The 15,837-nt window shown below is 44.8% G+C and overlaps 1 long non-coding RNA gene across 1 annotated transcript in view; it reads right to left on the reverse strand.

The window, feature by feature from the left end:
* LOC121477771 overlaps positions 1–13,523 on the reverse strand; it is a 57,441-nt gene extending 43,918 nt beyond the window's left edge. Inside the window, exons 1-2 of the long non-coding RNA XR_005984367.1 lie at positions 13,364–13,523; positions 5,003–5,092 (exon numbers count right to left, since the gene is read on the reverse strand). This is a non-coding gene — a long non-coding RNA (uncharacterized LOC121477771). The remainder of the gene's footprint in view (positions 1–5,002; positions 5,093–13,363) is intronic.
* Positions 13,524–15,837: the final 2,314 nt, after the last annotated feature.

A 15,837-nucleotide genomic window follows, 5' to 3' on the forward strand; every position in this document is an offset into this window, starting at 1 on the left:
CTCCTCCCAGATTGTCACAGCCGGCCACCCCCTCAGTGAAGGGAACTCACTGTCAAAGTTGGTAGGATAACTGAGCAGGAGCAGAAGGGAGCCTGGAAGAGAAGACGCAGAGGATCAGCGATCGTCACCGCCCGGAGGGAAACCTCTGCTTCCCTCAGTTGTTCAGCAGCTGTGGGTTTTGTTCAACTGGACACCCAGTGGGAGCTGATCGGGCCACAGCACCACTATATATTCTTTTTTTGCCAAAATAACATTATGCAACCTTGAGGAGAGGTCTCTAAGGTCCTTCCTGGGGTTAGGATGGCGGATGGATTTGGACTCAACTACCTAGAGCTTGTTGGCTGGGTTTCCTCCTTCTGGACCATGGAGGCCGTGGGAGGGGGGCGTCTCACTCTTCCCTCTTCCTTACTCAAGCTGTTCCTGCCTCTGCAATCACTGAGCCCCCGGCACTGCATGTGCACACACACACACACACACACACACACACACACATCACCTCTACACACACACACATCCCTCCTACATACAGACACACACACACACACACACACACACACACACACCCTCATATACACACATACACACAATATCCCTCCTATACACACATACAGATATCCTCTCTATACACACACACACATCCACATCCCTTCTATACATACATCCCTTCATACACACACCTCCCTATACATATGCACACACCCTACACACAGATCCCCCCTATACACACACATCTCTTCCTACACACACATGTATCCTCCATGCACACACACGTCCCCCTTACACACACACACACCCATATACACACACACATCCCCCTACATACACATATCTCTTTTATACACACACACACAGATCCTCTCTCCACACACAACACACCCCTGTACACATGTACATCCCCCGTACACACATACCATCATTCTCCCTACACACACAAACATATACCCCCTGCTCAAACACACACACACGCACACAGGGAAGGAGGAGGCAAGAAGCAGAAAGAACAATGAGGAAGGCTGCCCAGCCCACAAGGGACTCTGTCCAATGCTTCCTTCATTTGTCAGGTGGGGAAGATGAAAGAATATTTGGTTCTAAGCCACTGTCCTTCCTGACCATCTGAATATATTCCTTTTTTTCGCTCACCAGGCTCCTGAGCAATCCTGGGATAAGCCAAGCTCTGTTTGGGCATCTCCTTCTGTCCTCCCAGCTTGGTCCCTGCCCATCATTTAAGTGCCATCCAAGAGCTTCCTCCTCTGAGAAGTCCTTCCTAAGGACTCAACTTTCTTTCCAAAAGCAAAGAATGATTTAAAAAAATAATTTAGGAAATTTAAAAAATCATTTTATATCGCCAGAAGTTCTGTTTACAGCAACAAACAAGACACACCCCCGCCCACAGGGTGCTTTCTGGGAACTGTGTACCACAGGATGGAGCCCCCCAACCCACACTGTCTTCTTGTGAACTACTTCACAGGGTGAGCAGGAGAGTAAGAAGAACCAGCTCTGTTTTCTCCCACCTGTGTGACTTCGAGCAAGTCACTCAGCCTCTCTGACCTTCTCTTCTTTTCCTGGAAATGGGAGCAATCATAACTACCACTTAAGATTATTGTAACTGTGAGTTAATGCAGGTCAAGCACTAAATTACTGCCTGGTACACTGTAAGCGCTCAGTAAGTATTCTGTTGTCCTAGTATGTGCTAGATAAGCTATTAATGTTTTTATTGCTCATTTCAACTTATTATTAAGTGATTCCTTTCATTTATCTTGTCAAGTCCTTATTAGCAATAATGCTTCTCCGTCGCCCACAATCCCTGCCGGCAAAAAACTGAGCCATTGGGAACTCCCTATTGTTGATGGTCATGAACTTGCCCCAGAGTAAAGATTAATGACTGCAAATATTTTCCTTACAAAGCAGCCAACCTTTCTGATGTGAGCAGCTTATTATGTGGCTACTTATTGGTGGGCATCCTCAAGGCAGTCCGAGGTGCTGGGTCTGGGCTCTCAAGTCCTCGGCCACAGGAACACCGTTCCCTTCCCCTCCTACAGCCTTCACCACCTGGCCTCTCCCTCTCTGCAATTTTATGTCTCCCTTCCCCAACTCCTTAAAAGGTTATGTCCAGAGGCTCTGGAGTCAGGTGGACCTGGTCAGAATCCAGCTCCAGTTCTTCATGAGCTGTGAACAAGTCAGGTTACCTCCAAGTGCCTTCACCAAGGCTACTGAAGATGGAAGGGCTTAACACACCCCTGGGGCTGCTCACGGGAGGCGCAGTGACTACTTCCTGCTGTGGTCCCCAGCATCTCCCCGATCCACAGTGCCAGCAGTATCAGGACTGCGCCCCAGGAAGAATGGAGTCTGCTTGTTGACATGGGCCCCTGGTGAGTCCGTGTGTGTGATCATTTGGGAAGTGCTGACAGAGAAGGCCATGGTTGCAAATCCCAATGCCTACAGAGGATAGTCAGCCAGAGTTGACTAGTGAACCCGCCCCTGGGGACTTCGTCCACATTATATCATGTGACTGCTCAGCTCCCTGCTCTTTCTGATTGGACTAAAAGTGAGCACTTGACTTAAATCCAGAAAATTCATTGGCTGGCCACAAGCCAATCTGATTGGGTCTATAGTTCAAATATAGTAGAAAAGGAGCGGGGATGCTCTGGATCAGACCCCAAGTGGACACCAGTTTGGGTGACCAGACTTGGCCTGGCACTTCTCCCACAGTCCGGGAAACTGAGCCAGAGAGAGGAGCAGACCCACGGTTAGCAGCAGAGACAGGTGACCACCATGGCTCTCAGAATCAGAGGGACCACCAACCCTGGGATGGAAGCCCCTGATCACTAGGGCTATCCCTCTGTCCCATTCCATCAAAAAACTCCTCTGCGGCCTTCAAATACCCTTGAAGCATGAGAAGACAGGAATTGAATAAATCCCTTAAATGGAAAATTATGCAGTGGTTAAAAGAAATAAGGACAATCAATGTGTATAGAAAGATGGCAAAGGCATAGTAAAAATAAAAAGCACGTTACTAATCCATATACATAGCATGATCCCACTTTCATCTTTGAAGATATATATAAAGCAATGAACTACATATAGCAAGATGAATAAATCTTCAAACTGAAGTTGAACGAAAAAGAAACAGAATGAGATTTATAGCACAAAGCCATTCCTGTGAATTAAAAGCACCTTCGCACCAGAACTACACTAAGTATTTCACAATGTACATACACCTCCACGTACATAAATCACACCCAGGATGCCCACAGCAGGGATGGGGTGGCAGTGAGTAGGGAGTGCGCATGGGATCCAGAGTGAGGTAGGAAACATAAATTTAAAAAAATATAAATGAAGGGCTTCGCATGCAAATGATGACAGCGCGTGTCTGGCAGATTTTTAGGAAGCCCCAGTGAGCCCTGCCTTAGTGTGATTCCCTTCGCTTGAGTGCAGGTGGGACCTGTGACTTGATTCCAGCCAACAGCACATGACAAAGGTGAAGAAAGAGTGTCTCCCCAGTTGGACTACATTACACAGCAAATGTGACCATAGCCAGTCCCCTGACTGTGATGTTCTAGGAGGCCCTGTCTTCGCAGGTCAGAGTGAGAGATTCTCCTCCTGCTGGCTTTGAGGACATCAGCTGCCAAGCAGTGACAGCCATGTCACGCATCATGAGAGGGCCACGTGACAAGCTGCTGCAGAGGCCTCTAGGATCTGCATTTGACCTCTTCCCAGGACGAGAGCGGCATCTCAGTCTTACAACCACAAGGAACCGAATTCTGGCAACAGCTGCTTACTTTTGGGAGAGGGGCCCAGCTCCAGAAAGCCACGCAGCTGTGCTGACGCTGATCACAGCCCCTTGAGTCCCAGAGCAGAGGACCCAGTAAGCCATGCCAAACTCCTGACCTTGTACAACTGGGAGGTCATGAATTTACGTTGATTCAAGCTAAATTTGTGGTCACTTATTACCCAGCACTCATAACTAATATAGCAAGCCATGAAATGAGGAATATGATTACCTCCACTGCCTGCCCCCAGGGTAAAGGAATAATTAAAATTAAATGTCCATGTTAGTATACTTATTTAAAATGTTCTTTAAATTGGCTTCAGTAATTGAGTTACTCTGACTCCAAATTCCTTCCTCCTCCGTGGGACAGCTTTCGACCCTTTGATCATCACAGCCACACCTCCCTAGACTCCTTGGAGCATCTCTGTGCTCTTTGTAGAATGAGTGGCCAAACCTGGGTTTTGAAATTCCAATAAAGCCTTGCCTAATGCAAGTTACAGGATGATCTTGACCTTACCTATCACAGTCTTTGATCTAGGGGACAGTCTCTCCTGATCAGTGTTCCTCTTGCAATTTGGGAGAGGGGTTATATCTAATTCACACTTCCTTATTCCACTCCTAAATGATTTTTTTTTGTAAGGGCTCTTTTCTGGGGGCCTCAGGATATTATTTAAAATGAGTAGCATTTATTGAATACTTGTTATGTGCCAGGAACCAAGCCAGACCCTTCACCTATTTTAATTCAATTTGGCCCTTACAGCAACAACACCGTGGGAGGTAACACTGTCTTTGTTTCATAGAAGAAGAGACTGAGGCTCAGAGAGTTGTGACATGTCTATGATCACACAGCCCAGGACTGATGGAGCAGCAGGATTCGAACCCACATATCCCTGACTCCAAAACCCACACCCTTCCCACTCTATGTGGAAACCAGTTTTTGTTCACAAACTAGTGTAAATTCACTTCACTCTGTCAAGTAGCCTTTTCTCTGGTTGTTCAAAGTTCTTTGAATTCTATTCCTGTCTTCCAGAACATGAGCACTGCCTCTTCTATATCATCTACATGTTTCAAAAGCATATTCTCAAATCCTTTCCCCAGGTTGTCAACAAAGACATCAAACAACACAGTTCCCAGAGGTTTTTGGAGAGTCACTTACTATTTGGTTGAGATTCTCAAACCACCCGTTTGCTCATCTATCCATCACTTTTTATTTTTACTGACCACTTGCTATACCTGTGTGAGGAGGTGTCAGGAGTGGCTTCTCAGCTGCAAGATTCTCACAGTCCAGTTGAGCAGCACAGTCCAGCAGGAACACCCTTGCCTCTAGAGTCGATAAAAACAAGGAAAATGCTCACTGTAACATCATCTGCAATAATAAAATCTCTAAATATCATATCAGTAAAGGAAAACTTGCCTATTTGATGGAGGAAGGCAATGGACAGGCATTGTCACACATTTTTGTTGGCATTTAAAATATGGGAAAAATACTGAATAATAAGGCACCAGTATTTTCTCTATAGTGTGTTTATAGACAACCTCCACCTTAAGATTTAATTACTATTGACCAATGGTCAAAAGTCAAATGCTAAGGCAAAAATGTAACAGCCAGATGGTGAAAATAAAATATACAAAGTAAATAAATTCTTTCACAAACATCAAATATATAAAATCCAACACAATGTAAAAACTGTGTGGTCAATGAAACTTTGGTGAGATCTTCAGAAGTGTAGGTGGGCTAGACTAATTGATAATTGATATATCAATTCAACAGAGTGTGGATCAAAGATATTTTCTTTTTCAGGCCAATTTCCCCCAAACAAGTATTCTTTCACGCTCCAAAGACCTTCCATTTACATTCATTGCTTTCAAAATTAGTATCAATTTTCTCTAAAATTATCCTGGCTGGTCCATGGACCACACTTTGAGTAGCAAGGTTCTCTACAAGGCATAGTCTCTGGCCTTAATACTGTAATAATGATAATGAGGTTTTCTCTGATCACACCTTTAAAAACCACAATATCCCCAGCTCCTTGCCCCTCACACAGGGGATTGTGTTGTTTCCCCATTGCTATTTCTCACACCACCAGTTTTCACTGCATCTAAGATGCCATTTGCTGTGAGACACACCATTATTTTAGGTACCACTAAAAACAGAAACAAAACAAGTTGCCAATTAAATGACATGATGCTTTAACAATAGTTCTGAATCTGTTACATAAATCAATGATTTAAAATTGATGTTTCAATGTTTTAAAACTTCTTTCCTTTTTCTAAGGAGATTTGATCATTTCTTTTACCTGTATCAGTGCTGATGGGCACATGGCAGGAGATCCTTCTAGACTTATTTCAATAACCAAATGCAATAGAGTTGCATTTTCCTTGAGTACTTTCCTTGCTTAGGCCTATAAAGCCTGTGGGTGTTGCTTTACAATTAAAAATGGAATTACTATTATCACTCCAATGACGTCTGTTCACTCACATCAAAATAATGCCCTGCTGCTCTATTCTCATACCCTTCTGCATACATAATAGCAATGCTGAATCCAACAGAGTGTAATGTTACAATATTTTAAATGGAAATTAAGCCAACACATGTCGTTCCAACAATGCACATAACTTGGCAGGAGGGACAGCCATAAGAACAGTTATAATGATGTTTACACATGAACATACAGTGACAACCACATATGACAATTGTCTCCTTGAGAGCAAGCACAGGAGAACAGTTCCGCAGAAATAAAACGTATCACAGCGTCAAAGGTATTAACATGGGGAGGCGGACTGCATTTTAGAATTTATGAAATAAGGCATTTACTTTTTATTCAACCCCAGCACAGCTAGAATGAAACCTCTTTGAGGGCAGGAATTATTATCTCTCCTGTCTCTGCGATCTTTGCAAAGCTTAAAACAGTGCTTAGGACAGATCAATCAGGCAATCAATCAACATTTGCTCAATAAATGAGACAGTTCTGCCCCAGACTTGGCCCGACACACAGCTCGTACACCGTAGACTAAATGCAAGTTTTGCTCCTTGATGCGTGAATCTTATTTACAATAATTTGGCACAGAGATACTTCGTTTTGGGTGTCACATGTAAAACTATGCCAAAATAAAAACTTTAACATATATCTAAAACATGAAGTTTTTTTTTTTTTTTAAGGACTCATTTGGACCCAAAAAACAATCATCCACCAACTTCTGCTGAAGGCAGTGGCCACTGCATTCAGGGCCATTACCTTCACTATGCTGGGTTCTCGCCGTGCAAAAAAGGACAAGGTGAGCTGGACAGTTAAAGAGTGTTTATGCAAAGACAGGGACACACACTTGTCCTGTTTGTTAAGTACCGACACAAATCAGGACCAAATACACCTGTCGTCCTTTCTTTTTTCTCTAGCCCACACCCTGCGGGCACGCAGTAGCAATCACAGGAGGGTGGAGTGAGGGTGACCAGACCTGGCTGTAACTTCTAGAACCCTCCACTTCTTAAAAACCAGGGCAAATCTCTGCTACTTAGATAGAATCACAGCCCCTTTCATTTCCATTCCCCATTTTCCCTTACCATTTGTATCTTATATTTACAAAAAATCATGCATGCTTATGAGTCTATAATTAATTATTTAAAAGTTAAAAATTAAAAAGTGAAACACGCTCATTGAATTAAAATGTTTAAATCAAACATGTAGACAAATTTAAAGTGGAAGTTTCCTTTCTATCCCTTAGAGGCAAACACCGGTCACAGTTTGTTAAATGCCCTACCAGACTTCTTCCTACATTTCTACCCAGTTGTCTATGCATTAATTCTCCTTTTTTAGAAGTGGAATCATTCTACACACACTGCTCTAAAGTTAGTTTTCTCCCTTTATTGAGGACACTGCAACCGTATCCATATCCATGTCTGTATCCATACTACATCTAGCCCCATCTACAGCCAGAGTCAAAGCTACCTCATTCTTTGTGCAAGTTGTATCGTGTTCTGCTGTATGAATGTATCCCACGCTTATTCAAACACATCTTTTTGATGGGTCATTTCCACACCAGACAACAAACACAGACACACATATGCATGCACACACACATTTTTGCCTCTTACGACTATTTCTGTATTTCTGAGTATATCGAGTGAGAGATTCTAGTAGAATTTCTAAAAATTCTATAAAGCAAAATGATGTGTGCATTTTAAGTTGATGATACTGATAAATTGCCCTCCAGAAATCTGCACCAATATACCTCCATTCTTTCTTCTGCATTTGTTTTGGGGTTTGTTTGTTTGTTTGTTTGTTTGTTTTTGAAATTTTGTTTATTTAATCATGAGAGACACAGAGAGAGGCAGAGAGAGAAGCAGGCTCCCTGCAGGGAGCCCCATGTGGGACTGGATCCCAGGACCCCGGGATCATGACCAGAGCCAAAGGCAGATGCTCAACCTTTAAGAAAGGTGCCCCTTTCTTATGCATTTAATGACTAGTTGAGCACCTTTTATGTACTAGTCTCTTTTCTAGGTGCTGGGAACGTAGCTGTGAACAAAAGAAAGGCCCTATCCTCATGGAGCTTACAGTCTGGAGAAGAAAGCCAGACAATGCACAGGTACAAGAGCTGCAGTGTGTCACATGATAACAAGAGCTACAGGAAGAAGTAGAAGGGAAGGGGATGGAATGGAGCAGGAGTGGAGGCTATTCTAGATAAAGTAGACAGGAAATTTCTTTGAGATGTGAAGGAAGTGAAGTGATAGATATGAGGGAGAAGAACATTCCGGACAGAGGGAAGAGCACTCCCAACCCAAAATATAAAGCTCTGTGTTTACCCACCCCTCACCGATATGGCTATTACCATCTCCCACCTACCCTCCCTCCCTTTCTCTCCCAATTATTGGCAATCTGAGGCAAAACAGACATATATTATTTGAGGTAAAACATCTTTCCCCACGTTTAGTCATCATTTATACTTCTGTGAATTGTCTGTTGTGTGACCTTTGCCCATTTTTCTATAGTGGTGTCTGACTTTTCCTTATAGATCTGTAAGGGCGTTTCATTTTAAGGAGATAGAGACTTTGTCAGTTAGGGTGCAAACATTTCCCAGATTTGCAATTGTCTTGTAACTTGATTCTCCTGTCTTTGCCCATAAAGAAGTTTAAAAGTCAGTCTTTTATGGCTTGGGATTTTGTGGCTTTTATTTTTTTTTTTTAAGATTTTATTATTTATTCATGAGATAGAGAGAGGCAGAGGGAGAAGCAGGCTCCATGCAGGGAGCCCGACATGGGACTTGATCCCTGGTCTCCAGGATCATGCTCTGGGCTGAAGGTGGCGCTAAACCGCTGAGCCACCCAGGCTGCCCACTTTGTGGCTTTTAAAATGGGCTTTCCCAGCCCAATATTACATGAATGTTCTCCAATTCTGTGTGTGTGTGTGTGTGTGTGTGTGTGTGTGTGTGTGTGTGTGGTTTAATATGTTTAAGACTGGGACTTTTTTGGAGGACAGGAGGTAAGGGGACCTATGGTATGAGGAGGGGAATCTCACTTTTTCCCCAGGTGAGATCCCAAGTATTCCAGCACCATTTATTGAACACTTGTTTGGTGGTTCAGATGTGAACTCCAGAGCTAGAAAGCAGCTCCACCCCTCACTGGCTTTGGGATTTCAGGGGTGTCACCTAAGCTCTGCGTCTCAGATTTCTCATCTGGAAAAGAAGCACCGGCTTCTTAGGGTTGCCCTGAGAATTAAGTGAGAGGACAGTGAAGCCCCTAGCACAATGCACAATGAATGGCAGCCATAGTGTCTCCACAAAATGTGGGTGTCACTCTTCGGGTGCCCTAAATTCCCACGAGCCCTATATGAGCTCTCACTTCCTCCACCAGGACCAGGTTGTTTACACTGTCCTTGACTTATGGGTTGCTTTTGTAGGTTTGGGTTGTGTTTTGTTTTTGATATTTGAAATTCGTTTTCCTTCTTTTCCTTCCTTCATTTCCTTTTTTCAAAATTTATTAGCTATGTCACATTTGATTTGTTATCGTCCATAATTTCATCAGAGTTTGAGGAAACTGTCATATTTGTTCTACTGATTCTCCCCATCTGGGAGCAGAACATGCCTCTCCATTTACTTTCTCTTTCTGTGCCCCAGGAAAATTATGGAGCTTTCTGCTTAAGGTCCTTCGGTTGCCCGTTTGATTTATTCCCAGGTCTTTCAGAGGTCCAGATCCTACTGTACGTGAGATCTTTTCCATTGGACTTTGTAACGGGGATGTTGTCAGCACATTGGAAAGCTCCCGATGTACGTCAGGCCTCCCCACCATTCTCAGGGCCCTCACTGTTTTTATTCATCTGACTGCGTTTTCCCTTGTTAACTCCTTATGATTCTATAACAACTCAGAGTATGCAACAGATTTCCAAATGCATCCTCTCACCAATTCTCACAACAACCCCAAGTGGTCAGCAGAGCATAGTTTTGGCTTTTGTCCTCATTGTGCAAATGTGGAAGGTGGGGGTTCAGAGAAGGTACATTATCTCCCCAAGGTCATCATCCTGGTGGTGATGGAGCCAGAACTTGAACTCAGGACCATCTGACGCCAAAGCCCGTGCTCCTTGCACTGCCCTCATTCATTAGGACTTTGTCATTCTCCTATTACCCAGCAGTGCCCTGGCCCCCAAGCTGCCCCTCTGTCCCTCAAACACGCCACGCTGGCTCCCACTCCAGGGCATCTGCCCCACTAGCAGGTGAAGCCCCTGAGGGAGAGACTTGGTCTGACTACTTCACCACCTTGTGTGGTACCCAGCCAGGGCCAGCTTCAAGGACATGCAGCCGGTACAGCTGCACAGGCCCTGCACACTCAGAAGTCCCCCATGCTTGGTTCAATTTGCTGTCCCCTTATTAATACTCTTACTCATTTTATCCTTGACCCTATGATTTGTAAGTAGAGTGTGATGGGACAGTGGAGCATGTGCATGAGCAGAGGAAATACACACAACCCGTGTGTCCCTCCTTCCTTGCGCAGAAGACTCAGAATGCCCCCTTGAACGTAGGATTGCAGTGGACCCAGGATGCATGGTGGTTCACTGAGGCCCAAAATCAGTACAAGGTACAGGTTACATCTATGGCTGGGTAAGCAGTAAGCCTGAGAAGAAGCACACTCTGCTCCACTTGGAACTTGCTTCATGGAATCAACACTGTATTGCATACTTGAAACCCGTGAAGAGAGTAGATGGTAAGCTGTTTCCATCAAAAAAGAAAAATAAATCACTATGCAAAGTGACAGATGGGTTCATTAGCTCAACTGTGGTGATCATTTCACAATGTATAGGTCCGTCCCATCATCACGCTGTGCACTTTAAATATATACGGTCTCGTTGGCCAATTACACCTTAGTGAAGCTGGGGAGAAAACCTGCCTCAATCCCAGAAATAACGCAATGACACTCCGAGAAACATGAACAACCCAGGAGCCCTGTCATACCCTGTCCCTTGGTATCTGAGAAGTCTCGTGTCAGCCAACTGTTCATGCTGAAGACGATGCCACCGAAGGCAAGAGAAAGAGAAGACCACCCACAGTTCCTTCCTCTGTGTGTCCTTCCCCACTCATCAGTGAGACAGAGGCAGAGAATTTTGGCAGAACATACAAGCGGCAAGAAGCGAAGTAAAAGCAGTCGAGTTACTTTTGTGCAGGTCCCCACCATTCTGGTACCAACCAAAGATCCAGGTATAAGCTACGGAATACACCTTGTGTGATCTTGGTAATTCCACGGATGAGTTAAATGCTTACATCTGCATTCTAAACAGGCATTGTGCAATATAAGATGAACAACAAACTTCGTGATTATTAGAATTTAATTTTGCTTTACGTAGAACAACATTAAATAGCAAGTATAAAACGCTATGAGAGAGAGAGACCACAGAAGAGAGGAATAAGCTTTATATTTCATACTGGATCCTGCAAAATGTGCAGCCAGCCATGTCCTGGCTCATAGCAGGTACTCCATAAATATCTGAATGAATCTACAGATGGCCCTAGTAGATACTGACCAAGTGCTGTGTCAAGAGTCACGGCCACCGGTGGGGTGAACTGGTCCCCTTCAAGCATCTGACAGATGCATGACTATTAACCCAGCTCCACTCCTATTGCCTGTGCACAAATCCACAAGGGGCTGGACCTGCTCTAACAGGAGCTTCTTCCATCCATTGCCATCCTCCTTGCTAATCCCTGCAGGTTAACAGGAGCTACTTGCAGGGCTTGGGGGTTTAGACATAAGCAACACCTTCCAGTAGGAGTCTATGAACATTGGCCCTAAACTCTCTGTGGCGCCAGGCACTTCACTGCCGCCTATTCCCAGACACGCCCTTCTGCAAGCTGCTGCACATCTGCTCTTCCGAGACGCGGGTTGTTCCTGTGCACTTTCCAAAAGTAATGGCTAAAAGCTGCACGGCGATATCTGCTAAGCTCATGGAGGAGCCAGGGGAGGAGCCTAGGGAGGAGCGTGGGAAGGGCCCCCGGGTTTCATGCTTCCAGATCTTCTGCATCTCTAACTACAGTCTCTGTTATCAATTGACTTTCTAGCTGGGAAGTGCTCCAGCTGGTTATTTATGGCTTATCTGGACTGAAAAGACGATCGTAAAGAAAATAGCCTATATCCAGCCTCTTTCCTTGGCGTGTTTCCCTCCAGACACGGAGAACCCTAGTCCCTTCCACCTCCGTTCCTTCTGCCCAGCATTGTGCAGCCATGGGCATCTGTACTCTTTCCGTTCTTGCATAATAAGGCTTTGGCCTCTCCGATTGCATCCCCCACAGCTGTGCTGTTTAGTTCCCGCCCTTTCTAATTAGCCAGACTCCTTCCACTCCTGCTGACATTCCAGTTGCCCTTGAGCTCAGCATAGAGTTCTGGGGTCAGCCAGCCCAGGCATCTTGCTACCCTCCTACTCGTCTTCTTGCACACCCATGATGATGACCACCCACGTGCCCACAGACACACGCACATGCACACGCACACGCACACATGCATGCACATGAGCGAGATTTCCTATTGGCCACAGCTGTCTTGTGCTGAGACTGCTGGTTGCCCGGCCCTCTACACGCTTTTGCTTCTCAGAGTCACCCTGTGAGGGGAGGGACTATCATCCCCATTTCACAGCAGACCAGACTGAGACACAAGGAAGCCAGGAAACTGCTCGAGGGGGACGGGCCCTTTAGCACCAGAGTCTGCACCTGCCTTGGGGCAGCTCCACGTTCCACGGAAAGGACACCACTGATTGAGGACCCTCATGAGCCAGGCCTCTATCTCATTAGCCTCCTGTCCACCTGGACTCCTCAACAATTACATGTTCTCCACAGCGTCCTTTTTGTTCTCATGCTTTACCTTATGACAGATTAAAGAATTTCTCTCTCTCTCTCTCTTACTGGAATTTCCATTCCATCGTATAGAACTATATTTGAAATGAATTCTCTGCAGCATGTTCTTAGACCCAGAAGTTCATGGGGATCATCACCCCAGTAGAGATCTCTGGAGCCCCAGACCCACTGATTGGGGACCCCTTGGTGATGAACCTAGGGATCTGCATTTTAAAGCATGGCCATGTCACTGTCACAAGCTGATGTGTTTGAGAACCCCGAATTCTTTACCTTTATTGGGCATAAGAATCAGCTGAGATCTTCAAATGCAGGTTCTGATTCAGCAGGTCTATGGCAGGGCCCGAGATTCTGCATTCTCATGAGCCCCCAGGTGGTGCTGATACTGCCCATGTCCATGGACCACCCATTGAGTACTGAGGGTTTAGGTCAGTGGTTTTCAGCCCTGTAAAAACATCAGAATCACTTGGGGAGCTTTTAGAGCTAAGCTGCCCAGGCCCTACCCCCAGGAATCACGTAAATGGCCTAGAATCAAATCAACATCCCTCAGCTCATTGGTTTATTGGAGCTGACTTGCACTGGCTTGCAAAACGCTATTGTTCAGTTTTCAGGAATTTTGTGAGCCCGTTGGTAAACAGATCCACTGTTAACCGTTAAATTATATCAGCTTAAAATTAAATTATATTAAAAATAAAGGTAATACCCAAAACACAGGCCTTCATAACTATTTGACTACATTTAACTATTATACTTCTATGCTCTTGAGGTCATTAACACCTCTTCGTACATGTATGGTGGAAATACTATGTAATGATAGGCTACTGTGTATTTCCTCTTGATGGTCAATGCCATCAGCCACCATTGAGCATTTACAGCTCAGAAATTTGCAAACGTTACAAATCAGGGTTTACTTTCCCAGAATGCTGGTTGTTAAACATCTGTCAGGGCACCTGCAGTCCTCAAACATTTGCATGCACCATAGTCCCCTGGCGGGTTGATAAAAATGCAGACAGCTGGAGACCACCTGACATTTGTTTATTTATTCAGAGAGAGAGAGGCAGAGATACAGGCAGAGGGAGAAGCAGGCTCCATGCAGGAAGCTCGGCGTGGGACTCAATCCCGGGTCTCCAGGGTGGGGCTGCCAACCACTTGACATTTCTGAATCCAACTCCCTGGCTGTGGGGCTGGAGGATCTGGGAATGTTTTAAAACAAGTGACCCAGGTGATTTCTTATCTCCAGTGAAGTTGCTTTAGAATATCAATCTCCCTATTTACTAAAACTCAAATTAGACGGAGACACTGTTCTCACTGGTACCCTCTCCTTGTTAAGAAATCATTTCCAGTGCAGCCTGAGTGGCTCAGAGGTTTAGCGCTGCCTTCAGCCCAGGGTGTGATCCTGGAGACCTAGGATTGAGTCCCAAGTCAGGCTCCCTGCATGGAGCCTGCTTCTCCCTCTGCACCCCGCCCCCCTCTATGTGTGTCTCTCATGAATAAATAAATAAAATCTTTAAAAAATAGAAATCATTTCCAGTGGATTTTGAAAAGGTTTTTGATCTGGGATCCTCTGAGTTGTGGTCCTAACCAACCTATGGGCAGAGCACTTCTTCCCCAGACCCTAACAGAAAGGTTCATCGGGAAGCTCAACAGAGCTTGTCCCCTACGTGTCCTGCTTCTGACCCCACACCCAAAAGCATCTGCCTCATTTTGACCCAGTAAAGATGATGAGTTGCCCAGAATTTTCCATGCTCAACTGTCTCATTAGGCCTACATCCAACTTCAGACCCTTTTGCTAATGGTAAGACACCATTCTTAAGGCACAAGATACTAAATTACTAGGGCATAAAGTAAATTCTGGCAGATTGCATAATCTAAAGCTTTGTTGAGATTAGCAAAGATTCACCCATCCCTGGAGTCATGGAACTGGGCAAATGTGATCCTTGTGGGGACTGATCCTATGCCCTGTGTTCTAATCCACACTTACTAAGTTCAACATGTCCCTCATGTTAGGTGAGGACTCACCTGTTTCTCCTCACTTGTTCTTCCAGCAACAATACAAGCACTTACTTTTGTCACCAGGGTCCAAATGAGGATATGGTTTGATTTAAGAAACAAACAATGTCAAGGTTGATGACACATCTGATGTCTTAATCCCTAACCATGTGTATTTGTCATCTGCTGCTGTAGAACACATTATCACAAGCTTGGCAGCTTAAAATGGTGCAAATATTATGTCAAAGCCTCCATTCACACGTCAGGAGTCCAGAAAAGGGCTTGCAGGTCCTCTGCTCTGGGTTTCACCACGCTGAAATCTAGGTGTTGGCCAAAGATACAATTCTCATCTCAGTTTCTGCCAAATCCAAGTACCACTTGAAAGAAACTTAATTTTTCTTTAAACTCACTTTAAAGAAACTCAGTCTTGTCCTAAGTCACAATGTCTCTGAAAGTCCCAGTTTGGATAGTCATTCCCCCCCCCTTTTTTTTCCAATGATATGTTAAAATAAGCATATTGTTATTAACAAATGTTTTAACGTTTCCATCTAAACTCAACTTGCGCACCAGTTTAGAAGAACTTCTCACTATGCCCCATCTGGGCTTCCTGACACCACACCAGCACTAATAGGTCCTGGGAACCTGATAAATGATTTTTCTTGCCAACCAGCCACACGAAGCTACAAAGTTGAGGCTTTCAGACCCAGGCAAGTGCAGATCTGCAGACAGGTGCATATTTTTTCATACAAAGGCCTCCA

Source organism: Vulpes lagopus, chromosome 18 (genome assembly GCF_018345385.1).
Source record: "Vulpes lagopus strain Blue_001 chromosome 18, ASM1834538v1, whole genome shotgun sequence".
In the NCBI taxonomy this organism is placed as follows: Eukaryota; Metazoa; Chordata; class Mammalia; order Carnivora; family Canidae; genus Vulpes; species Vulpes lagopus.